Source organism: Symphalangus syndactylus, chromosome 11, assembly GCF_028878055.3.
Source record: "Symphalangus syndactylus isolate Jambi chromosome 11, NHGRI_mSymSyn1-v2.1_pri, whole genome shotgun sequence".
Classification (NCBI taxonomy): domain Eukaryota; kingdom Metazoa; phylum Chordata; class Mammalia; order Primates; family Hylobatidae; genus Symphalangus; species Symphalangus syndactylus.
Genome location: NC_072433.2, coordinates 43,865,335 through 43,891,447, shown reverse-complemented (window position 1 = coordinate 43,891,447; position 26,113 = coordinate 43,865,335). Strand labels below are relative to the sequence as shown.

The 26,113-nt window shown below is 48.3% G+C and overlaps 1 long non-coding RNA gene across 1 annotated transcript; it reads right to left on the bottom strand.

Moving 5' to 3' along the window:
* Positions 1-8,983: 8,983 nt before the first annotated feature.
* Positions 8,984-20,043, bottom strand: LOC134731783 (uncharacterized). Its single transcript, XR_010114372.1, has 2 exons — positions 19,940-20,043; positions 8,984-9,337 (listed from the first exon to the last, which is right to left on the bottom strand). It is a non-coding gene; the product is annotated as an uncharacterized lncRNA (long non-coding RNA).
* Positions 20,044-26,113: the final 6,070 nt, after the last annotated feature.

The following is a 26,113-nucleotide window of genomic DNA, read 5'->3' as shown; positions in this document are numbered from 1 at the left end:
GGCGTGGAGGGATGGCTGTGGGACAGGCAACCAACAGCCTGTCCCCCACATACTACCTTGGAGACTCAGTTCCCCCATCTGTCAAATGGAGATAACACTTGCTCTACCTACTTCCCTGCATGAAATGAGAAAATAGACGTGAAAACAGCATAGCAGATTCTACGATTATGTGACTAGCATTCAGCTAGCCTGTAAGTCCATCAAATATTAGTCTTATCCCTTGAAAGAGGCCTCTACTGGTTCTTCATGGGGACTAGAAACCATGCTAGAATATTTTCCCAACTTTCTCCCAGTGCCTAGTGGAGAGGGCTCCTGCATGGTGATGGTCTTGTGGAGTCCTGTTGCAGTTTATCCAACAGGGGCCATGGGTGAGGCCACACTCCCAGCAGTGAAGCAGGTCTACTTTGAGCAGATGAACACCTCTCTGTCAATCATCTGCAGAAGAGGCAGGGGGGCCAGGGAGGAACTAGGAACTGCCTGGCCTTGGCTGATAGGGGCAGGTCTGTAGCTTGAGGGGCAGCATCTGTCCCAGCAGAGGAGGGAGTGAGTGGTGGGGCAGAGCCCTTGGGGGAGCTTTACAAACTGGACAGCCTCCTCGGGTATCTATGACATCAAGAATTTCCAAATGCACAAGAAGCTCAAGGCATGCGAGGCTCTTTAGGGTACAGCACCCCCGACCTGGTCTCCCTCAGATAGACCCTTGGGAGTTCAGAAGTCTCTTCACTCAGCATGATGGCAGAGTCCTTACAGATGTTCCTCCACGGTAAGGAAGGGCTGGATGCCTGTAAAACTCATCTTTGTATGTGGTTCAGCTCACGTCATGGACAGGTACAAAATCAGGTTTGGGTTGAGGAAGATTTGTGAATAGTCAGCAAAGCCAAATCCTGAACCTACTGGCTACGAGTCCCAGCCTTTCCCCCACCCTTTGCTCAGGTTCCCGACAAAACCTCTTAAGTTACAGAGTGCTTCCCACTCTTCAAAGCTTTTGCACACATGAACCAGGCTATTCACTGCAGCTTAGATTTCAGCACTCTAATGCCGGTAGGTAGGCGACTGCTAACAGAGCACGGGACAGCCACATGGCAGAATCCACAGCAGCCACTGAAAAGGACGAGGCCTCGCTCTCTAAACCGACATGGAAAGCTCCAAGGTCTATATAGGCTCTTGTGAAAAAGCCAAGTCCAGGACAGTGTGTACACGTGTGTGTGTGTGTGGGAGCAATATCTCTGGAGGGACGCGCTCTGGGGGGTGGGAGGGAGAAGCCAGTGTCCAAGGGCAGCAGGGAAACTTACTCTGTATCTTAGAGCCTTTTGCATGGCTTGAACATTTTTTTCTTTTGGGACTTTTGCTTGTTTAAATAATAAATTCGTTTTCAAAGTGTTTTAAGGCTGGGCAGGGTGGCTTAAAACAGGTCTGTAATCCCAGCACTTTGGGAGGTCAAGGGAAGAGGATCACTTGAGGCAAGAAGTTCGAGACCAGCCTGGGCAATATTGTCAGACCCTAACTCTACAAAAAAAAAATAAAAAATTAAGAAGTCGCCACACATGGTGGCGCCCGCCTGTAGTCCCAGCTACTCAGGAGGCTGAGGCAGGAGGATTGCCTGTGCCCAGGAGTTTGAAACTGCAGTGAGCTATGACTGTGCCACTGCACTCCAACTTGGACAAGAGAGTGAGACCCTGCCTCTAAAAAAATCCCAAGTGCTTTAACCCTCGCTAGTGTTGTTTATCCCTCCCTGTGGGTGGGTGATAGGGTTTGGATATTTGTCTTACCTGAACCTCATGTTGAAATGTAACCCTCAATGTTGGAGGTGGGGCCTGGTGGGAGGTGCTTGGGTCATGAAGGTGAATCCCTCATGGCTTGGTGCTGTCCTCGTGATCATGAGTTTTCACAAGGTCTGGTTGTTCAAAAGTGTATGGCACCTCCCCGCCCTCCTTGTTGCCACTCTGCCATGTGACAGCCTGCTCCTGCTTCGCCTTCCACCAGGAGTAGAAGCTGCCCAAGGCCTCCCCGGAAGCCAAGCAGATGCCAGTGCCATGCTTCCTCTATAACCTGCGGAAGCATGAGCCAAGTAAACTACTTTTCTTTATAAATCACCCAGCCCCAGGTATTGCTTTTGAGTGATGTAAGAACAGACTAATACAGTGGGTATGGTTATCCCCATTTCAAAGAAAAGAAGGCCGAGTCCCAGAGAAGCAGAGTGACAGACCCAGGGTCCCCAGGAAGATTCTAGCCAGGACTGACCAGCAGCCTCCTGGTTCTCCATCAGGAAGGGGTTCCAGCATCAGTGTGGCAGTTACCCTCCTGGCCTGTTTCCCCAGCTGCCAGCAGCCTGGCCTGAAGGCCCCCTCCAGTCTAGGCATCCACAAGGCTGCAATGCTGAACCAGAGACAGTGGACCCATTAAAGTGTCTGCAGCAGGCCTCACTGCACGTCTCAGCAGCGCAGCCTCAACTTGCCCACCGGCCCTGTTCCCATCGCAGTGCATTGCTTGGAAAATACATTCTTAAAACGCCTGTCATATTTAATCTGATGTTTAAAGTTGATTTTCCTTTGGATGACACACAATATGAATGGGCTGCTCAGTGATCTCTTTATCAGCCATAGACTCCAGCATGACGCTCACCACCCATGTCTGGATGCTCTTCGAGCAGGCCTGGAATGGACCCAGATTCAGGATTCCAGAAAGGCTCTGAGTGTGAGAGGCCCAGTGAGTGTGTGGGCCTGGGACTGACCAGGGGCTTTTCCAAATGACTGACAGGGCTCCCATCTGCCTACGGAGGCCATGGAAAGGTCCACACTGAGACAACTTCACTACAACTGAAAGAGAGCAAAGACCTAAAAGAAAACATCCACACATGTACTGAGGAGCTACTATGAGCCGGGGTCTGTGCTTGGCACTGTTGCTGAGCCTTCTCATTTACTCTGCATAACAGCCAGTGAGGAAGTAAGTTAATCTACTTCTTGTTTTATTTTTATTTTATTTTATTTTTTAAATTTAGCTTTATTTATTATTTCTTTTCGAGATGGGGTCTCTGTCACCCAGGCTGGAGTGCAGTGGTGTGATCATAACTCACTGCAGCCTCCAAATTCAAGCCTTCCTCCCACTGTGGCCTCCCAAGTAGCTGGGACTACAGGTACATACCACCACAACCAGCTAATTTTTATTTTTATTTTTTATTTTTTTGAGATAGAGTCTTGCTATATCACCCAGGCTGGAGTACAGTGGCCTGATATTGGCTCACTGCAACCTCTGCCTCCCAGGTTCAAGCGATTCTCCTGCCTCAGCCTCCCAAGTAACTGGGTTTACAGGTGTGCACCACCACGCCTGGCTAATTTTTGTATTTTTAATAGAGACAATGTTGGCCAGGCTGATCTCGAACTCCTGACCTCAAGTGATCCATCTGCCTCGGCCTCCCAAAGTGCTGGGATTACAGGTGTGAACCACCACACCCGGCCACAACCAGCTAATTTTTAAAAAACTTTTGTAGAGGCAGGGTCTTGTGATGTTGGCCAGGCTGGTCTCCAACTTCTGAGCTCAAGCGATCCTCCCACCTCAGCCTCTCAAAGTGCTGGGATTACCAGCATGAACCACCATGCCAGGCCTAATCTACTTCTTTTGGGTGCCAGAAAGTCCTGCTGGAGCTAGCACAAGACATGTGAGGGGCTGTGGAGCGACAAGGGAGGACTTGTGGGAATTTACTAGTTGCTTCAACAAATATTTGATGAGGGTCTATGATGTGTTAGACATCGTTCTGGGTACTGTAGATACATCACAGAAAAAAATGCAAAAGAAAAAAATATCTGCCCTGCAACAGGAGGCAATTTAAACAGAGGTGATCAGGGATGGCCTTGGCATGGAGATACCATCTGAACTCAGCTCTGCATGACTTACGGGGCTAGGCAGGGGAGGACCAGGAGTAAGAAGAGTGAGGACGGTGGTGGCCCAAGTCACAGAATAAACTATTTGCCCCAAGTCACAGCATAAACTATTGCTAGCCTGGGATTGGCTGCCCTTGGGCTAGGTGCCCACTCCTGGCCCAATCAGCTGTAGCCATGAGGTCTGTGGCCTATGGGCAGAGCTGATCCATTAGGAGGCGCTGTTGATGGCTCTCACCCCCGAGTAGTGCCCTCATTTTACAGGTGGCCCCTCTGAGAGCCTAATCGAGAGACTGCCCTGTCAAGTACGGCTTGCAGAAACACTGTCTGCCTTGCTCTGTTGTTTTTCTGTTTTATAATTGAGCCAAGATTTAAAATGGGAAATTTAGGCCAGGTGCGGTGGCTCAGGTCTGTAATCCCAACACTCTGGGAAGCCGAGGCAGAAGGATCGCTTGAGCCCAGGAGTCTGAGACCAGCCTGGGGCAACATAGCGAGACCTCCTCTCTACAAAAAATAAAAATAATCCGAGCACTTTGGGAGGCTGAGGCAGGTGGAACACCTGAGGTCAGGAGTTTGAGGCCAGCCTGGCCAATGTGGTGAAACCCCGTTTCTACTGAAAATACAAAAATTATCTGGGCATGCTGGTGCGCGCATGTAATCCCAGCTACTCGGGAGGCTGAGGCAGGAGAATCACTTCAACCCAGGAGGCGGAGGTTGCAGTGAGCTGAAATCACACCATTGCACTCCAGCCTGCGAGATAGAGTGAAACTCCGTCCCCCAAAAATAATAAAAATAAAACAATTAGCCAGGCATGCTAGTTCATGCCTGTGTTCCCAGCTACTCGGGAAGCTGAGGCGGGAAGATCCCTTGAGCCCAGAAGTTCGAGGGTACAGTGAGCTATGATTGCACCACTGCACTTCAGCCTATGTGGCAGAATGAGACTCTGCCTCTAAACAAAATAATAAAGTGGGAAGATTTTTTTTTTTTTTAAACAATCATCAAATCTGGTAACTCATTTCTGCCAGGCACCAGAGGCTAGAGTAGCCAACCCTTCAGGTGGGGGTCTTGCTTTCTCTACTGGATATGTGAGATTCATTTATCCTGCCACCTGGCTCCTGTGGCCACATAACTCACCACCTTGATTTAACGGTTTGTCCAGGAACACAGAAGAGCTGGTGGGAGCTGGGATGGGACCTCCCATCTGCCAGGATGCTGCTTGCCTGCTGTGCCCCACTGCACCTTAACTCTGGCCACCACTCCTGGGGTGCCTGTCCTCTGTCCTGCTTCCAAAGGATCCCCTGAGCAGACAGCATAAGAGTGGGCTTCTAGCAGGCTCTGTCATCCTCTTCTGCCAGTGACATGTCATTTTTGCTGGCTTAGGGTCCTTCAATCCCTTCTCATGAGCCACTAAAATGTGTTCAAAAGTCTTTCCTGAACAGAAAGGATGAGAGCTCTTGGGATACGCCTGGGGCTGGGGAAGCAGGGGCCATATTTACTTCTCGTGGTGTCCCCCAGGTCTGAGCATTGTGTGTGGCTCAAAAAGCCAGTTTGAATGGTGACTGATGCACCCAATGCTGTCTGCCAAGTCCAAAGCCCTCACAGAGGGACCTGGGCCTTGTCTAGGTGAAGGGACACTTTTCCTTCTGGCCAAGAGACTTCCAGCAACAGGCTGGAGGTGGGAGCTTGGTGGAATGGTGGGGCTGGGGCTCCTGCTTTTCCAGGAAGGTGGGCTTCAGAGAGTGAGCCAACGAGGGTGCTGCGGGTGAGGCCTGAGAAGCAAAGCCCCAGTCTCTCAGGCAGCCTCCAGACTGGCCATGCCTGCTCCCTGCCTAGAAGCTTGCAGCTAGCCAGCTCAGCTCGGTTCCTGCAGGAGGTTCTAGATCTGTAGTGAATGAAGAAAGTGCATTTCAGGGGAGGGAAGGAGGGTGGGGAGTCATGGGCAGATGGAGACCTAAGGTTGGCTCAGATGTATCTTGGATACCCTTGGATTTAGGGTCAAAGCCCCCCTCAAGGTATGCCTCTCCCGGAGGGTGCAGACACATATGAGGGGCTCCTGCGTTCACATAACACATGTTTGTTGAGCACCTACTATGTGCTGGGCACTGAGCTGGGCTTGTGACTGTAGTGACATAAATAAGTGATGACGAGATCTATGACAGCACTGAGCAGAAGGACAGGACCGAGGGTCCTGGTGGGCAGGGAAGTCCTCTTGGAATAGACCACATTTTAGCTGACTCTCGAAGGATGGAGAGGAGTTAGCTGCATATAGTGGGGCAAGAGGGTCCAGACAGAGCATGGCAATGTGGGACGGTCCCAGGGCAAGCCCAGGGCTCCAGAGACTGGACATCCAGGTGGCTGGTAGTGTGTGGAGGGAGGAAGTGGAGAGGCTGGAGGCCACACAGAAACACAGTAAACGTCTGGATTTTGCTCTGAGGCTGCGGGAGCCGTGGGTATGTAACCAGTGGGGTTGAGGGCTAGACACACAGTGGGTCTTTTGCTGAGAAGGGACAGCGTGGAGGTAGGACACTCAGGGCAGATACAGGTCCGGGGACTCTGGTGCTGGTACCACTGCCTGGGCAGCAGTGTATGGTGGGAAGTGAAAAATTCCTGCTGTCCTGGAACCTCCCCCCGCAGTCCCCAGGGACAGTGAGGCCTGTCCCAGTGGACGAGTGTGAGCTGGGGAGGCTTTTCTGAATTCTGTTGTGGAAATCCATCTTCACCCTGGGAAATCGAGTGCCCTTCAAAGGCCCATGCTGGAGCTCGCCTTAATCTGGGCAGACACCTTGTGGTTGCATGTCCAGCTCATGTCATTTAAAAATTCTCTTTGAGATATCCCAGGGCTGGGGATGCTTTGTGGCTTAGGAAATCCGCAAAGGGCTCAATTTCAACAGGGACCGGGCCCAGCAGGACACACTGCTGAAAGGCCTGTCCACGAGGAAGCTCCAGACATACCACGGGCCCTCGGCGTCCTGCGACCGCCAACACTGGTGGTGGTGGTGTGGAGCAGCAGGCCATGTGTCCAGGTTTGGGAGGGGAGGCAGTTTCTAAGTGAGAGGCCCCCATCTCCCAGCACCTCCCACCTGGAACCAGGATGCACAAAGGCATTTAGACACTTGCATCTGTGTCTGTCTTCCATGCAGGACGATCCGGCGACTCTGGGGGTTTCTGAGGCTGGAAGGGCTTCCCTGAGCAGTGGCCAAGCCAAGGGGTGGCTTAGGGGAACGTTTTTGTTGTAGAGATGGGGTCTCCCCGTGTTGCCCAGGCTGGTCTCAAACTCCTGGGCTCAAGCGATCCTTCCACCTCAGCCTCCCAAAGTGCTGGGATTACAGATGTGAGCCACTGCACCTGGCTGGCTTCAGAAAACTTAAACCCACCTCAAACCTCCACCAGCCCCCTCCAACCCCCTAGTTAAATGTACAGTCCAGGTAAAGGCAATGTGCCTGTCCTTCAGCTCCAAGACCAGCCCCGGCCCCTGCTCCTAAGGCAGACTGCCAGCCCCCCAGCCTGTCAAGCCCTCCCCAATCTGGTGACCTGACTAGACAAGCAGTGGGCCTGGGATCCTCTGAGCTAGCCCACACCTGAAGCTTCCGGAGAGCCAAGCTCAGCTGATGGGGGCCCAGCTTGCCCCGAGGTGGTGGAGGTGGTGGAAGCGGTTTCGGCCTGGCGCCACCACCCACTCTTGCCTGCCTCCTCACAGACCCATTGTATCCCAGCTTCAGAAGTCACCGTCTGCCCCCTTCTGGTGGCTGGAAATTCTCAGGAAGCCTCCGATGGCAGGAACTCCAGCACAGGTGATGGGGTGAAGGTGCAGGGCTCCACCACATCCCCGTGCCCCTCCCCAACCCTGACTGTGGCAATTGGTTGCCCACTTTATCAGGACAGGAGCCACAAAGGTATGCTTTTCACCTTCCCTAAATACTGTCATATACCAGTCACAGAAACAGGATGGAAACGAGGGACATTCTCCACTTTGAATCTTGCGGCCCGTTGCCAGGCCAGCCTCCCTTCAGTGACCTATAAATCAATTTTTAAAGTAATATGCTAGTACCCTGGCATAGTTAAATCACACTGTTTGTGTGTTAGAAGCATTAATCTGTGAAAGCTATTTATGTAAGTACACTACAACTGTGGAAATTTGTGTTGATGCTTCTTCATTTTTACCATATAGGAACATTCAAAACTGGAAACAGCCTGGCCTCGCATGCTGCCCAGGACCAGGCACCAACTGAGACATGTAGATGGAGGGGTTTTATCTCAGAAAGGCCTGGAGCCCAGGACAGGATCTCCCTGTGTTGGCTCTCCGGAAGCTTCAAGTGTGGTCTGGCTCAGAGCATCCTAGCCCCACTCCTTGTCTCGTCAGCTCACCGAGTAGGGGCAGGCTGGACAGGCTAGGAGATTGGCAGCCTGCCTTAGGAGCAGAGGCTGCGGGCTGGTCTTGAAGCTGAAGCACAGGCACACCGTCTTTACCTAAACCATAAATTTCACTCAGGGGTGGGAGGGGCTGGGGGAGATGTGAGATGGGTTTAAGTTTTCCTAGGCCAGCCAGGTGTGGTGGCTCACACTTGTAATCCCAGCACTTTAAGAGGCCAAGGTGGGGGGATCACTTGCCCAGAAGCTTGAGACCAGCCTGGGTAACACAGGGAGACCCTGACTCTACAACCACAACAAAGCTGTTCCCCTAAGGCACCTCTTGGCTTGGCCACTGCTCAGGGAAGCCCTTCCAGCCTCAGAGAGACCAGAGCCGAAAAGCTAGGACCCAGGGCTCTGGGGTGAGCAGATCTGGGCTCAAGGGCAGCCTTCTTCGATGACCAGCTGTGTGGCATTGAGCAACTGACTCAACCTCACTGCATCTAGTTTGCTCATCTGTAAAATGGAGCCTTCCGGATCCAGTAGCAGGGAGGTTTGGAGGGGATTGCAAGTGTAAAACACACAGCTCTGGGCGAATGCCCAGGGAATAGGAGGAACCTCTGTGAGAGCCCCACATGCTGGCCCTGAGCATGCTTTCACTGTGACACAATGAGGGTTAGACCCATGATCTCTCTGCCATGGACGAGGCAGCTGGAGATGAAAGCCAGGATTTGCCCAAGCAAATAGCCAGAGAGCTGCAGTGCCACGATGCCGCCCTTTGCTTTTGGATTCCAAGACCAGTGATCTTTCCTCGTCCCATGCCTGCTTTCCAGGTGACTTGGTCTGTTTTCCTTTTCCCATTCAGTTCACAGAGCACCAGGCAAGTGCCAGGTAGGGTGCCCAGGCCTAGGGGAGGGAGGACGGATTGGGCTCCAGCTCTCCAGGACTCATACTCTCCGGAAGAGAAGACAGAAAGACAGACGGATGCTCAAGCAGCTGTATACCAGGTAGGTGCTGCTCAGCGCAATCGCCAGCAAGGCTGCGTGGGTAATGTGGCTCGGAGGGCGTGCAGGTCGGCCCCAGGCGTGGGGAGTCAGGAGGGACGTCCTCAGGTTCTAGGAAGGAGAGAGAGGCACAGACACAGCCTATTTTCTGAAAGAGTTGAGAGTTTGTCTCTCCGGAAGGAGGTGGCTGGCTCCACACAGCCCACTGCACAATTCTTAGAGGATGTCAGTCAAGTGATAAACACCCATCAAACAGGATTCAGTATGAAAGGGGGTCGCTGGTTCTAGTATCTGAAAATGCCAGGGTGCGGCTGCCTTCCAGCACCAGGACCCAGGGCCTCAGGAACCTGCTCCTTGCCTGCGCAGTCATCTGTGTCTTCACTCAGGCAGGTTCGCCATCCCCTCCCTTAGGTTGTTCCCTATCCGATCCCAGTTCGAGGATGACGTCCTAAGGGTTTGGCAGTCCCACCAGAAAGGGTACACCTGCGGGGTTCCCAGGAAGTCCTGGCAGAAGTCCTGAGGAGGGCTCTCACCAGACTAGCTGGAATCACGGGACCATCCCTGAATCAATCACCAAGGCCAAGCCAATGGAATATGCTGATTGGCCAGGCCCAAGTCACACGACGGCCTCTGTAGCCCGGGCTTGGGAAGTCAGTCCCTGGGGTTGAGATGTTCCACAGGGCTGTCAAAGGGCTGTGAGCGGAAAATCCCTGCAGAAGGAAACCACACATGTCCACTGCAAAAAGTGGTGTTTTGTTATCCTTGGGTTGTTGTTTGTTCATTTGTTTGGCTCTTTCATGCCTAGAAGTTGATATTTTATGCTCAAACACAGAAAAAAGTACAAGCACCAATTTGGCAACCTGTGGACTGAGACCCCTGACACTGGCTGCTTGGAAAAGGCCCCAGGGTGGACAAGAGCTGCACCACTGAATCTCCAGTCCCAGAACACCAGGCTTTTGGCCCTATGCAGATCTGGGGCTGCGCAGACACCCATAGCTCCCTGGACAGCCTGGGTCTTAGCTCCTGGCATCCCACCCTTGGCAACCTGGAGCCATGAAGCCCCAACACTAATGCATCTTCTACTCTAAGAAGGAGTTCACGGTGCGCTGTGCTTCTAGGAAAAAGACTGATCTATGATGCATATTTTCTCACATATTTTAAAGTTCCTTAAATTAGTATCTGTTTTACAATTATTATGCACCTTTCACAGCAGGATAGCTCTTTTCCTCCTCTCAGTTCCTACCCATTCCCCAACAAAATCTATCACTAGGTAGATGAGATCTTAGTAGCAAAGAAGTAGGGTATAAGTTTTAAGAAACTGTTCTGACCGCAGAAAATCCAAAAGAATGGAACAAAAATTCCTCTTGGAATTAAGCAATTATAGCAAGGTTGCAGGATAAAGGTTATTATACAAAAGTCAGTCACTTTCCTATATACTAGCAATGAACAAGTAGAATTTGAAATTAAAAACACAATACTATTTACATTAGCACCCAAAAGAATGAATTAGGCATAAATCTAACAAAATATGCAAGAATATTTATATTAGGGGAACTAAAAAACTCTGATGAAAGAAATCAAAGAAGAACTAAATAATAGAGAGAAATATTATTTGTTTATGTATAAGAAGCCTTAATTGTATCAAGATATCGGTTCTTCCCAAATTCTATAGATTCAACACAATCCCAATTAAAACTCCAGCAAGTTATTTTATGCATATCAATAAACTGATTCTAAAGTTTATATGAAAAGGTAAAAGACCAAAATAGCTAACTTAATACCAAAGAACAGTCAGAGGACTGCCCCTACCTGAATTCAAGACTTACGGCAAAGCTACAGTAATGAAGACTGAGGTATTAATGAAAGAATAGACAACTAGATTAATGGAACAGAGTAGACAGCCCAGAAATAGACCCACATAAATGTAGTCAATTGATCTTTGACAAAGGAGCAAAGGCAATTCAAGGGAGTAAAGATGGTCTTTTCAACAAATGGTGCTGGAACAACTGTACATCCACATGCAAAAAGGTGAATCTAGAGGCACACCTTACACCCTTCACAAGAATTAACTCAACACAGACCTTACATCCTTCACAAGAATTAGTTCAAAGTGGATCAGAAATCTAAACGTAAAATGAAAACTATAAAAATCCTAGAAGATAACATAGGAGAAAATTTAGGTGACCTTGGGTTTGGCAATGACTTTTAAAATGCAACATCAAAGGCATAATCCATGGAAGAAATAATTGATAAGCTGGATTTCATTAAAATTAAAAAGCTTTGGCTCTCTGAAAGACACTGTCAAGATAATGGGAGGGCAAGCCACAGACTGGGAGAAAATATTTGCAAAACACATATGTGATAAAGGACTGTTATCTAAAATAGACAAAGAACTCTAAAACCTCAACAATAAGAAAACAGACAACCTGATTAAAAAATGGGCAAATGACCATCTTTTGCCAAAACAGACACCTCACTGAAGAAGATATACAAATGGCAAATAAGCATATGAAAAGATGCTCAATATCACTGTCATTAGGGAAATGCAAATTAAAACAACGATGCGATACCGCTACACACATATTAGAATGGCCAAAATCCAGAACACTGACAGCACCAAATGCTGGTGATGATGTGCAACAACAGAGACTCTCATTCATTGCTGGTGGGAATGCAAAATAGCGTGGCTGCTTTGGAAAGCAGTCTGACAGTTTCTTATAAAAAGAAACATACTCTAACCGTATGATCCAGGAGTAACACTCCTTGGTATCTATCTCAGATGAATTGAAAATTTGTGTCCACACAAAAGCCTGCCCAGGGATGCTTATGGCAGCTTTATTCATAATTGCCAAAACTTGGAAGCAACCAAGATGTTCTTCAGTAGGTAAATGGATAAATCAACTGTGACACAACCAGAAAATGGAATATTATTCAGTACTAAAAAGAAATAAAGCCAGGCATAGTGGCTCACGCCTGTGATCCCCGCACTTGGGGAGACTGAGGCAGGAGGATCACTTGAGGCCAGGAGTTTGATACCAGTCTGGGCAACATAGGGAGACCCCATTTCTACAAAATATAAAAATAAACTAATCGAGCATGGTGATGCACACCTAGTAGTGGTCCCAGCTACTTGGGAGGCTGAAGCAGGAAGATTGCTTGAGCCCAGGATGTCAAGGATGCAATGAGCTGCAGTGGCACCACTACACTCCAGCCTGGAGTGAGACTGCATCTCAAAAAAAAAAAAAAAAAAAAAAAAAGAATTATCAAGCCATGAAAAGATGTGAAGAAATCTTATTTTCATATTACTAAGTGAAAGAAGCCAAGCTGAAAGGATATGTGCATACTGTATGATTCCAACTCTATGACATTCTGGAAAAGGTAAAATTATGGAGCCAGTAAAAGGATCAGTGGTTGCCAGGGGTTGTGGGGAGGGAAGGATAAATAGAACACAGAGGATTTTCGGGGCAGTGAAACTACTCTGTATGATACCAGAATAGTGCATAGATGTCATTATGTATTTGGCCAAACGCATAGAATGCACAACACCAAGAGTGAACCCTAATGTAAACCATGGGTTTTGGGTGATAATGATGTGTCAGTGTAGGTTCATTAGTGGTAACAAATGCACCCGTCTGGTGGAGGATGTTGATAATGAAGGAGGCTGTGCATGTGTACAAACTGGAAATATATGGGAAATCTCTGTACCTTCTGCTTAATTTTCCAGTGCACCTAAAACTGCTGTTAAAAAAAAAAAAACAAGTCTATTGCAAAAAGAAAAACTAATTGTTCTGATTATCTACTGCAGCACAACCAACCACCCAAAATTCTGTGGCTGAAAACAACAACAGCCATTTTTGTTATCTGTCATGGTTCTGGAGCTTAACTGGGCTCAGCTCAGTTCTCACTCAGGGTCTTATACCTGGTTGCACTCAGGTGGCAACTGAGGCTGGAGTCATCTGCAAGTTTCCCTCACTCACTTTTCATGCCTTAGGTCCACTGGGACTTCAATAGGGGCTGTCAGCCCACATATCTACATGTGATCTCCCTATACACATGTCTACACACGACCTCCCCATGGACAAACCTACACATGACCTCCTCATGTGGCCTGGGCTTCCTTGAAGCATGGTGGCCAGTTTCCAAAGGTGAGCATCCCTGGAGAGGGAGGGAGGGAAGGGAGGAGGAGTGGGGGGAGCTGGTGGAAGCATATGACCTATGCTTAGAAGCCATGCAGAGTGGCAAGGTCACATTACAAGAGAACATGATGGACGGAAGACAGTCGTGGCTCTCTTTAGAAGATAAAATATGCCACACCGACTACCTTCTGGTATGGCTGAGGTCAAGGTGCCAGCTGAGTGGGCCACAGGTTTCTCTCCTGCATTCCTCCTGGGAACTGTGCTCCTACTGTCTACCTGACTCCAGCCCAGGTGCCTCGGTTCATTAGCCCTGGTCCCCATCAGACTCCCCAAGCAGAGCAGGATACATTCCCTTTTCTAGGAGAGACACTGTAGCTTCCGCAGGTCTCAGAGCTCGGGACTGTTTGCTGCGTTAGGAAAGCTGGGTCCCTGGGCATGAGGCCACCTCCCTTCTACCTGCTGTGCCACTCTCTGCCTTGCTTGCAGGACCCCCTGCTCTCCCCTCTGCCCATGTGCCCACTTCACTTCTTCCCTTGGGCCCTCCACATCCCCACCCCACACTATCTGAGCACCCGCCAGATGTCAGTTTCTGTCCAGAACCTGGTAACCACAATGCCTTGCCTAAGCCTGGGAGACAGAGTCAGGCCAATTGCCCACCGGTCCCTCTCGTGCCAAGCTCATGAGGGGTCACCCCACTGTCCCTCCCTCAAAATCAGCTGCTACGTTCACATGGTGTCCAGGCTTCCTCCCAAAGCCTCCCCTGCCAATGACTGACATCAACCAGGCCCACAACACACGGAAAGCCAATGATAGCATCACGTGCATGCGTGTCCTCAGATTACACTGTGAACTTCCGGAGGACGTGGACATGACTTGTTTCCTTCCACATTCTCTGGCACACAGGGACACTCATCTACTGCGTGAAGGAGTGCCTGACTGAATGAACAAACAAACCTGTGGATGAGGGCTTATGAGTTAAGCCTTGGGGAATTAAGGGAACCCATTCCCAGCCATGCCTCCCACAATTTGCTTCCAGTTGGGCCAAGACCTGCTTGCAGCTTTCTTTAAGGTTGAAATGTGTAGACTTGGCAGAGCTGCTTTCTCCCCTCCCTCTCCACACCCCTGCCTGTCTTTACCCTTCCCCAACTCTGGTTCCCACGTGGCTGCAGTCTAGCCTCATGCTGCTCAAGTGGAAATCATTCTGCAGGTTGGATTCTTTAAATTAATGTTTGTTCCTTAGGCATTCGTATAATGGGTACTTTAATGTTTTAAAGAAAAGAAAAGAAAAAAGATTACAGAATAAAATTCATGCCTGTTGCCATAATTACTATGAAAGTTTTTGCATATTTTCTTTCAGCATTTTTCAAAGCATAAATATACTTTACACAGTTGAACCTATACTGTATATGTACTTTGTAACCTATTTTTTTTAACACATTCTAGCATAAATTCGATCATGAGATTTTCCCCATAAATTTAATTCTAATATATGTTTTAATGGCTGCATAATATTCCACCTTAGGAGTAAGCTGCAATTTAAGCCATTCTTCCAGAGCTGCTTGTGGGTTGCAATTCTCACTTTTTTGCATGACGCTGTGCGGAAATCATAGGCTTCAGCAACCTTTGCCTGTCTAGCATTCACCCTTCTTTTTCTTTTTTCCTTAAAAGAGCCATGGTCTCATTCTGTCACCCAGGGTGGACTTCAGTGGTGCAACCAAAGCTCACTGCAGCCTTGGCCTCATGGTCTCAAGTGATCTTCCTGCCTCAGCCTCCTGAGTAGCTGGGACTACAGATGTGCCACCCTGCCTGGCTCATTTTTAAAATTGTTTGTAGAGACTGGGTCTCACTATGTTGCCCAGGCTGGTCTCCAACTCCTGACTTCAAGCCATCCTCCTGTTTCAGCCTCCCAAAGTACTGGGATCACAGGAGTAAGCCATCACGAAAGGTCTCACTCTTGACAGGAGCACTCCAAGTACCCTCCAGGATCCCTGCCTCACAGTGTGGCCCACGCAGGAATGGCTTTTGCCTCTTCAGGTTCAGGAGAGGGAATGGCTGAGGCCTGACCAATTGGCTTATTCTATCCCTCTGTACACAGCGATGGGTCAGGATGAGCAAGTGGCCCAATCAGAGCCAGTGCTTTTGTTCTAGGACAAGTGTGGAACCCTTGTGAAGAGTCTCTCCTCCTGTCTACTGGGGCTCCTTCAGTTAAGAGGAAGGCCCCGAGCCGCTGACAGGCATTCTGCCACCAGGAGAGCAAACAGCAGCACATGAGCCCCTGGGTCCAGCTGTGCTGAAGGCCAGATACGCCTTGACGTTTCTCGGTCACATTAGCTAATACATTCCCATGCCTGCCTCTGTTTGCGTTGGGTTTCTGACCCTCAAGTCTTATGACAGATTTGTCAGAAGCATTTCTGTCCGCAGTTCAAATCCTTCATTTCCTTAAGAGGTGGACCCCAAAGAAGAAATCACGGATCAAAGCACAGTGTTTGTAAAGCTCCGACGATGTACTGATAGAGTGTTTGTTTTCCAGAAAGCCTCTGACCATCAATCCTCCCCTACAGAACAGGGAGAGAAGCCCCTGCCAAGCATCATGGCATGATGCTCCCAGCGTGCCCTCTGCATGTTCAGAAACAGCCACACTGGAATGCAGTTTCCCAGAGGGGTAGGCAAAAAACGCAACTTCCAGCTGCCTAGCGTGGTAGGTGGTGCAGCATAGAGCAGGCACATGGGGCTGGGCGAGAAGGGCCCCAGCAGCCCGAGATTACTTCCAAGGGGACCCTGAAGCCATGGCTGCATCACTGGTAGAATAAGGGAGACCTGAAAGGCAGGTGTGTGGGCTGGGTGGGGCTGGGAAGCAATAACTCCCAGAAGCCACTTACCAAATCACTCTGCTGATAATCACAAACTGCAGCTCCCCAAAATGGGTCTTTCTCCTTCTCTACTAACTCTTTTTGGTCGACTTTTTGGAGGCATCCAGAATCCTTTTCTCCCAAGAACCAAGAGCCTTAAACAAATTCTCAGTGTGTGAGGACATTTATTTCTAGGGAAATTCTGAAAGCAATGGTACTCACTAAGGAGAGGACACCAGGTGGAAATGTGATTCAGAAGCATCAGAACGGCTCACATGAATCAGGGCAGGGCTGGGTCTGCCGGCTTCTCTGTCCATTCTGAAAGGAAAGCCCTGATGGGGGGGTGCCTGCTGGTTCCTCAGCCCTGTGGCAGGCAGCAGGGGGGTTCTCTCTGCTCTGTGCCCATCAGCAGGTGCCCGTGGGTCTGTGTAACTGCCTCTCTCCCTCAGAGGACAAGCCGCAAGCCCAGCAACATCTGTGCTACTGTGTTTGTCTTCTCCGTGCCCTAGGCATGAACACACTGCCCAGCTGCCATTCCTACATGGTGCAATGTAGGAGCAGACACGTGGGGTCTGGATGGGCAAGATGGAGCAGCTCCCAGGTTCCAGTAGTGGCTGTCCCCCTCCATTGTCTTTATTTTTTTGAGACAGGGTCTCTATCCAGGCTGGAGTGCAGTGGTGGGGTCGCTGCTTACTGTAGTCTCCAACTCCCGGGTTCAAGCAATCCTCTCACCTGAGCCTCCCAAGTAGCTGGGACTACAGCTGAATGCCACCACGCTCAGCTAATTGTTTTTTTAAGAGATAAGGTCTCACTGTGTTAGCCCAGGCTGGTCTCAAACTTCCGGCCCCAAGCCATCCTCCTGCCTCAGCCTTTGACTATGCCACATGTCTCTTGACCTCGAGGCAGCTCAAATATCCCAGAATTGGAACATGCAAAGCTCTGAAAGTCTTAGAAATGACACGAATCTTTCTAATTGTTCAAATGGGAAAACTGAGGCCCAGAGGAGAGGGGTTTGCCCAGGTCACACAGTGGGGTTTATCGACAAAGCCAAAGTGAGAAGTAAACCCTCCCCTTCAAAGTCCCCCTGCTCATGGCATGGGGGTTAAAGGTTGGGGTTTGCCATCACACAGACCTGGGCTCAAGGCTCAGTTCTGCTCCTTGTTAGCTGAGCGGCCTTGTCCAAGTGTCCTAACCTGAGATCATAAGATGTACCCACTCAAGAGTGTCACTGTGAGGATTAAATGAAATAATGTTCGTAAGCACCTACACGTTTATACATATAACTAGCAGCTGTCATGCTCTCAGAAGAGACTTCTGTACTGAGGTTTGTCAGTTGCAGGGTGAAAATGACCAGCATGGTCACCTTTCCTGGCAATGAAATGGGCCATTTTACAATGCAGGTGGACACAGAAACCAGCTGGTTTGTGGCTGTGAAAGGACAGGGCCTGGTTCTAGAAGCCCCTCCTCAGTACATGGGCCCTGCTGGCCAGTGTTCCATCCCTCTTCCTGCTCCTGTCAGTGACCGTGACTGCCATGCAGTGAGGGACCACTGTCCTGGCAGAGCCCAGGTCTCCTTGCTGAAGGACTCTGCGTAGGGCAGAAAATAGAAAACAGAAGAATGGGATGCGAGACTGGGAGGGAGCTTGTAATTCATGGTGGCCTTCTGCATTCCTGGATGCTGTTCCAGAAGTGGGTGACATGATGGAGGACGAGACAGAGGTCTTGACTTTGTGAGGCTCCCCTTAGATACTGAATTCCTCATTTTAAAAATGAAGCTGCGGCCCAAGAAGGGAGGCTGTGTCCCTTCAGGGATCCACAGCTGCACAGTCAAGCTGCTAAACTCGGCCTTGAAATGCCACATTCCACCAAGTTCTGCAGGGGGTCAGTTTGCATTAGTTGATGGGCAGAAGAAGCGATTTCATTTAACTTTTGTAGGACCTTTTAGAGAGGTCCTTTTAGAAAGACCTTTTAGAGAGGTTTGGCAGCTGGAGAGAAAATAATTGCCCCTACATGTGATGAGAGGCATTCTGTTCAATCATTTCGTCACAGGCTCATTCACCACTGACGGATGTTAGCGCCAAACATTCTGCAGACAGGTTAAGAAAAATGAAAGCCATTTTACACTGTTATATGAAAGAAGCAAAAGATTGAACAATGTTGTAGCATACTCTTATTCCTGGAAAACCAATAAGGACACAGCTGTATAGGAGTAGAATTTCTAGAACACACAAAACCCATAACAGTGGTTGCCTCTGGGAGACCAGGGTCTTGGGGAGGAGAGGGATTCACTTTTCATTCTAAATTTTTGTTAACTGTTAGTAAGTTTTTCCATGAATTATTTTTCCAGTTAAAACATTCTAAAGGATGGGGCAACTTAAGACGAAAACAGTAAACTAAACAATTCCTTCTTTGCTGTGGGTCCTGACTAGCTGTCAGTTGTTAGATAATTTTCCTTCTCAGAAGTCCCCGCGTTTTCTATCCTATAAAAGGGAGGTGGACATGGTAACAGTAAGAGACAGTTCTGGAATTCCTGGTTGCTGATGTGCATTTTCGCCTCTGGGCCAAAGTGGCAGCTCCTTACAGCTGTAGGAGACTCAGTCACTCGAGTTTAACCATAAAGGCTACGCTCCCAATAGTTTTCACAATTTCACTTCTGCCCAGGTGATAAGATGAAGCCACCCATCAAAGCACAACACTCTTAGACACAGTCATAGGAAAACAGTGGTTTCACTTTCAAACAGGCACAGTAAGTCCTCCTTCTGAAGATGTGATTTAGAAATGTCTATCTAAAGGCCATTAAAAGGGGGCCCATCCATCGCAGCTCTGAGAATGGATTGCAGGGAGATACTAGCAAGAGGCTCAAGACCAGTTTAAAAAATTAATGAACACTGTTTTTATAGGATACTGGAGAATAATTGGATCTATATTCACTGATATGCAAAGAGTGAGTTAAGTGAAAAAATGGATATAAAACAATAGTAAGTACTTACATGGTACTTGCTATGTGCCAGGGCCTCCTCTGAGCTCTTCATATACGGTAATCCATTTTATTTTTATCACAATTTTATGAGGTAGGTACTTTTATTGTCCCCATTTTGCAGAGGAGGAAACTGAAGCCAAGGGCACTAAAGTGACTCGCCAGGGTCACGTAACTGGTGAGTGGTGGAGCAGAGCCCAGAGTCCAGGCATGTAGCTCAGTTCTGTGTTCTTAACCACTGCTTCCCAACATGTACCCCACAACCCCATCCATGAGAAATTGAAAGGCAGCTCACCCGGCTGTTAACATTGCTTCCAGATTGTAGGAATGCAGATTCAGTTTTAATTTTCTACATGAATGACACTGATTAAGTAAATCTGTTCTTATTTTGTTTTTAGGAAAAGTGTACATTCTGTTTGATTCAAAAACTCTGATCTCTCAGAATTTTTCCTCAGGAAATTATTAAACAGATGTCAGCAAAGATGGATCAGTAAAGATGCTTATCACAGGAAAGCTCTAGCAACAAAACGCTGGTGCCAAACAAGATGTTCAACAAGGGATTGATTAAATGTGGTATCTACATATGGTAAAAGAATAAATATTGACATGGTGAGATGTTTATGCTCTATTGATGAGTGAAAGAGACAGTAAGCTACAGTTGAAAAATAAAGCCATGTCTATCTGGAGGAAAAGCATGGAAGGAAACAGAAGAAAGAGGACCTGCAGCCATCTCGGGGTGTTGACACTGTACCTTTTCACTTGTGATATTTCTGAATCTTCCAAGTTGTCTGCCGTGAGTGCATATTACTCCTCCAATAGCAAAAAGTTGTTATTCTTATAAAACAACTGTCACTATCACCCTATTCAAGTATAAGATCTTAGAATCCCTGAGGGTTATGGTGTTCTTGTCATTGTGATTCTCAGGAAAGACTATGCAAGGTTCTACTAGAAAAAAAACCATATTAAATTAATTTCTACCTAAAAAGACAGCCCCTGCCGGAGGGAAACGGTCAGGATGCGAAGAGCCCTTAGGTGCCATCCGAGGCGCGTTCCTTCCCTGTCCCTCCTGCCACAGTCCAGACGACCAGGCAGCTCTGCTCCAGTCCGACGCGCTGACAGGTACAAAACATTGATCAAATAAGGATGCACGATTCAAACATTTACTTTTCAAACATCTTTGGAAAGTTTATCATACACAAACAAGCACAGGAGAGAGAAGAGGGTTCAAGTTCAAGCCAACTCATTTGCCCAGAGGCTCCAGGGAACACAAGCATCATACAGTGAGTCGACCACAGAGGCCCCAGGGGTGGTTCCCCTCAACAACCGAGGAGCAAGGCTGGCGGGATTCTGTGGAGTGGCTGTGAAAAGTACTGTGGAGCTCTTCCGGGGGCGCTGTCTAGAGGCACCGGGAATGGCCCTGTGTTTGACACAGGGTCGCAGGCTTTCCCACAATGCAGCCGCTAACAAAACAAGGCTGTCCCAAGCCCCTGGTAACAGAATCATCCATCCCTACACCAACAAGGCTGGGAGGGCACCTGAATCTACACATGGTGTGCACCCAGGCGGACGTCGAGAGATTCCTGCTGGGAGACCCAAAGTTCTTACGAGTTCCTCCAAAGTGAAAACCTGTCAGCAAGGCCTATGGTGGGTCCATGGGTGCCAGAGGTGTTCATGACAGCAGCCGGCATGTTTTCCCTACTGGGGAGCAGAAAATCTTTCTAAAGGTATTGAAGGCACAGGCCAGACGCAGTGGCTCATGCCTGTAATCCCAGCACTTTGGGAGACCAAGGCAGGTAGATCACTTGAGGTCAGGAGTTCAAGACCATCCTGGCCAACATGGCGAAACCCTGTCTCTACTAAAAATACAATAATTAGCCAGGTGTGGTGGCAGGTGCCTGTAGTCCCAGCCTTGAACCCAGGAGGCGGACTTTGCAGTGAGCCAAGATCACACCACTGCACTCCAGCCTGGGCAACAGAGTGAGACTCTGTCCTAAAAAAAAAAAAAAGTATTGAAGGCACAAGCACAGAGAGAAAGTTAAATTGAAAAAGTGAAGCTATTTGGGGTAATAAAAATTAAAAGACTTTAAAAATACTGTGGAATAAGTATAACCACAGTCACATGACCAAGGTTAAGTGAAATGCCAACTGAACAGAGGAGTGGCCTCCACTGGGAAAATAATCCAAGAAAAACCTCAATGTGTCCAGCATCGTCCACAGGTGACACATTCAGTATATTTTCATGAACACTCCAAGGCGATGTTCGAGTGAGGCAAATCTTAACAAGAACTGCAAAATAACATGCCAGCAATGCTGCTTTAGAATCTTAATGGACAGTTCTGATTTAAAACAAAAAATTGTAAAACAGTTGCCCATAGAAAATTCTCTCAGATCTGACAGTCTGGAGCAGAGAAGTCAGGCAATGTTAGCTAATCACACACAGCAGCAAGTCTCCCAGCTCCTGAGGACACGGGAGTCAAGGCTATCATGGGGAGGGAGCTCAAAGGGCATCTGGTGCAACCACAGACTTCTGGGTCTAGAAAAATCATGCAAAGTTCGGGCACGGTGGGTCACACCTGTCATCCCAGCATTTCGGGAGGCCAAAGAGGGTGGATCACTTGAGCCCAGGAGTTCCAGACCAGCTTGGGCAACATGGCGAAACCCTGTCTCTACAAAAATTGCAAAAATTAGCTGGGCATGGTGGCACACGCCTGTGGTCCCAGCTACTCAGGAGGCTGAGGTGAGAGGATCACTTGAATCCCAGAGGTTAAGGCTGCAGTGATCCATGACGGCATCACCGCACTTCAGCCTGGACAACAACAGAGTGAGAATCTGTCTAAAAAATAACATAAAATAAAATAGGTGGGGCGCGGTGGCTCATGTCTGTAATCCTAGCACTTTGGGAGGCCCAGGCAGGTGGATCGCCTGAGATCAGGAGTTCAAGACCGGTCAGACCAACATGGTGAAAACTTGTCTCTACTGAAAATACAAAATTAGCCAGGCATGGTGGCACACACCTGTAATCCCCACTACTTGGGAGGCTGAGGTGGGAGAATACTTGGACCTGGGAGACAGAGGTTGCAGTGATCTGAGATCACGCCATTGAACTCCAGCCTGGGCAACAAGAGCGAAACTCCATCTCAAAAAAATAAAAATAAAAACAATAACAAATAAAAATTTAAAAGTAAGAATAAAATAAAAATCATGTGACAAGTGTGTATCAGGCACCTGTTGGGGTCCAGGCACTGTGCTGGGTGTTGGGAACACAAAAAGGCAGACAGCACAGTCATGTCCCCTGGGAGCTCACAGTCTGCTGGGGAGATGGGCAGGTGGACTCTTGATGGCATCACAGAGATGCTGTCACTGAGGGCATTCCAGGAACTAAGCAAACTTGGGAGGAAATATCCATCTCTGGGAAGTCTAAGGAGCCCTGGGAGAACGTGCCACATCTGGAATGGGAAGGGGAATGCACTAAGGGGGAAAAGATTACACTTTTTTTAAGTGGGGTCAGGGAGGAGGCCGCAGCATGGGACCCGCATGGATGGGACAAGACCAGGCTGGAGAGGTGGACGTGATGCTGAGTGCGGAGGTCCCTGCAAGCTGGGCTTAGGAATGTGGCTTTAGCCCAAGGACCACTGCTTCTCAAAGCTGTGTGTGTGCGTACACACACACACACACACATACACCCACACACAAATGCATCCACAGACCAAGTATGAGGAAAAACACTGCATGAACAGTTAGAACCCTACCATGTTGGATGTGCCCTTGGTCCCAAAGCAAACCAAACAGCAACGCACACCCTGAAAATGCACAACAGCGTCAGTATCAAGTAGTGATCTAGATAATCCAGGGTAAGCTTTGTCTTTTTTTTTTTTTTTTTTTTTTTGAGATGGAATCTTGTTCTGTCGCCCAGACTGGAATGCAGTGGTGCGATCTTGGCTCACTGCAACCTCTGCCTCCAAGGTTCAAACAATTCTTGTGCCTCAGCCTCCCGAGTAGCTGGGATTACAGGCATGTGCCACCATGACCGACTAATTTTTGTAATTTTAGTAGAGACAGGGTTTCACCATGTTGGCCAGGTTGGTCTCAAACTCCTGACCTCAAGTGATCCACCCACCTCAGCCTCTCAAAGTGCTGGGATTACAGGCGTGAGCCACCATGCCTGGCCAATCCAGGATAAGCTATTATTAAAAATGTCTCGAAGGTGATCATTAAAACCGAAGCACGAAATTAAGAGATTCTTATAGAACCCACACTCACCTTGATACATGTTCCTAGACGCCCAGGGGTCTGTGTCTCTAATTTGAAAAACATTTCCATAGGCTATGGAAGGCTTAAGTGTTGGGGGCAGGGAAGTCATAGGGGCAACTGGATTAGATGTCCAACGTTTCCAGGACACCGAGTCAGTTGTATAAAAAATGATGCTTGCAGCAGTCTGAAGGGGCCTGGAGTGTGGTTCCTGGACATCTTCCATGTTCAAGGCCAGCAGCTCCCTGCTGCAGAGACTGAACAGAGAGTGGGACCCTGCCCTCTCGGAACTTGGATCCTGGTTGGAGACCTAAGACATGAGCCTCACCAAAGAAGAGGCTGAATACATCATTTTAAAAGCCCACAAGAAAGAGGCGGGATTCTATTGAGGGCAGATGATAGCTGAGTTGCCTAGACTGCTCCCGGTGAGAAAGAAAGGTTTCAAGGAGAGGGAAGATGTATTAGTCCGTTTTCACGCTGCTGATAAAGACATACCCAAGACTGGGCAATTTCCAAAAGAAAGGGGTTTAATGGACTTACAGTTCCACATGGCTGGGGAAGTCTCACAATCGTGGCGGAAGGCAAGGAGGAGCAAGTCACATTTTACGTGGATGGCGGCAGGCAAAGAGAGGAGAGCTTGTGCAGGGAAACTCCCTTTTATAAACCTATCAGATCTCATGAGACTTATTCACTATCACAAGAATAGCATAGGAAAGACCTGCCTCCATGATTAAATTACCTCCCACCAGGTCCCTCCCACAACACGTGGGAATTCAAGATGAGATTTGGGTGGGGACACAGTCAAACCATATCAGAAGACTTCAAGACTTTAAAGATTGGAGGATGGAGGCGAGAGGAGCAACAGAGGATGTGTGGAAACAAAGGAATGAGTCCTGCTCCAAAAGGCACCCGGTTGCCAGTGGTGGGAGCAGAGGCACCATGAGGGCTAGCGCAGGCACCCCCAGCTCACAGACCCAAGGCCTGAGCAGGACTGTGGCCTGGCCTGACCTCCTCCACCATCGGGGACCAAGAGATGACAGTCTGGATCCCGCAGCCAGTTCTGTAGATTTTAGCACATTTTCCAAATTTAGGTCATTCCTACACAGCCTTCACCATTTTTGCCAGATCCTTGCATCTCTTGTACTATTATTTATGTACTATTTTTCTTTAAGTTGATTCACTTTTGAAATGTAAATAAGTCTATTTTAAAAGGAAACTTGGCATGACCATGGATGGAAAACTGGTGTCACTTGTCATAAAAGAAAGTAATTGGGGGCCAGGCATGGTGGCTCATGCCTGTAATCCCAGCACTTTGGGAGGCCAAGGTGGGTGGATCACCTGAGGTCAGGAGTTCGAGACCAGCCTGGCCAGCATAGTGAAACCCCATCTCTACTAAAAATACAAAAAATTAGCTGGGTGTGGTGGTGAGCGCCTGTAATCCCAGCTACTCGGGAGGCTGAGGCAGGAGAATCACTTGAACCCCGGAAGCAGAGGCTGCAGTGAGCCAAGATGGTGCCATTGCACTCCAACCTGGGCAATAAGAGTGAAACTCTGTCTCGAAAAAAAAAAAAAAAAAAAAGTAATTGGAAAACTAAATACAGAACACAAACTGAAGGGCAAAACAATAGGCTCATACTCCTTAAAAATAAAGGAAGGCCATGCATGGTGGCTCATGCCTATAATCCCAGCACTATGGGAGGCCAAGGCAGGAGGATCACTTGAGGCCAGGAGTTTAAGACCAGCCTGGACAACATAGTGAGATCCCATCTCTACAAAAAATACAAAAATGGGCCAGACGTGGCGGCATTCACCTGTAGTCCTAGCTACTTAAGAGGCTGAGGCAGGAGCATGGCCTGTGCCTAGGAGATCGAGGCTGTAGTGAGTTATCATTGCACTACTGTACTCCAGCCTGGGCAACAGAGTGAGACTCCATCTCTAAAAAAAAAAAGATAATAATTAAAAAAAAAAGTAAAAGAACCCAAAGAGACATAATAATTGAATATCTTATACAACCCTGAATTGGATTCTGGAGTAGGGAAAAGGTTGCTTTTAAAGGATGCTACTGGGAGAATTGGTGAAATACACATACATAGATAATAGCACCATATCGACATTAAATCTCCTAATTTTGATCATTGCACTATGGTTAATAGAATAATACCCTTTTTCTTAAGTAAATGCCTCAGAAGTATCTAGGCATGAAGGACACTTACTGCAACTTACTCTCAAGTGGCTGAAAAGGCAAAAGAGAATTCAGATGTTTTACATACATATATCTAACATATATGTCTATTTTATATATATGTAAAATAGTGACAGAGACATAAGGCAAATGAGATAAAATGTCAATAATAGGTGAATGTGTGTGAAAATTATATGGGAATTTATTGTATTGTTAGCATTTTTCTGTAGGCTGAAATTTTCCAAAATAAGAGCTATTACAGCTGGGTGTGGTGGCTCACGCCTGTAATCCCAGCACTTTGGGAGGCCAAGGCCAGTGGATCACCTGAGATCAGGAGTTTGAGACCAGCCTGACTGACATGGTGAAACCCTATCTCTACTAAAAATACAAAATTAGCTGGGCGTGGTGGTGGGCACCTGTAATCCCAGCTAATCAGGAGGCTGAGGCAGGAAAATCGCTTGAACCTGGGAGATGGAGATTGCAGTGAGCTAAGAT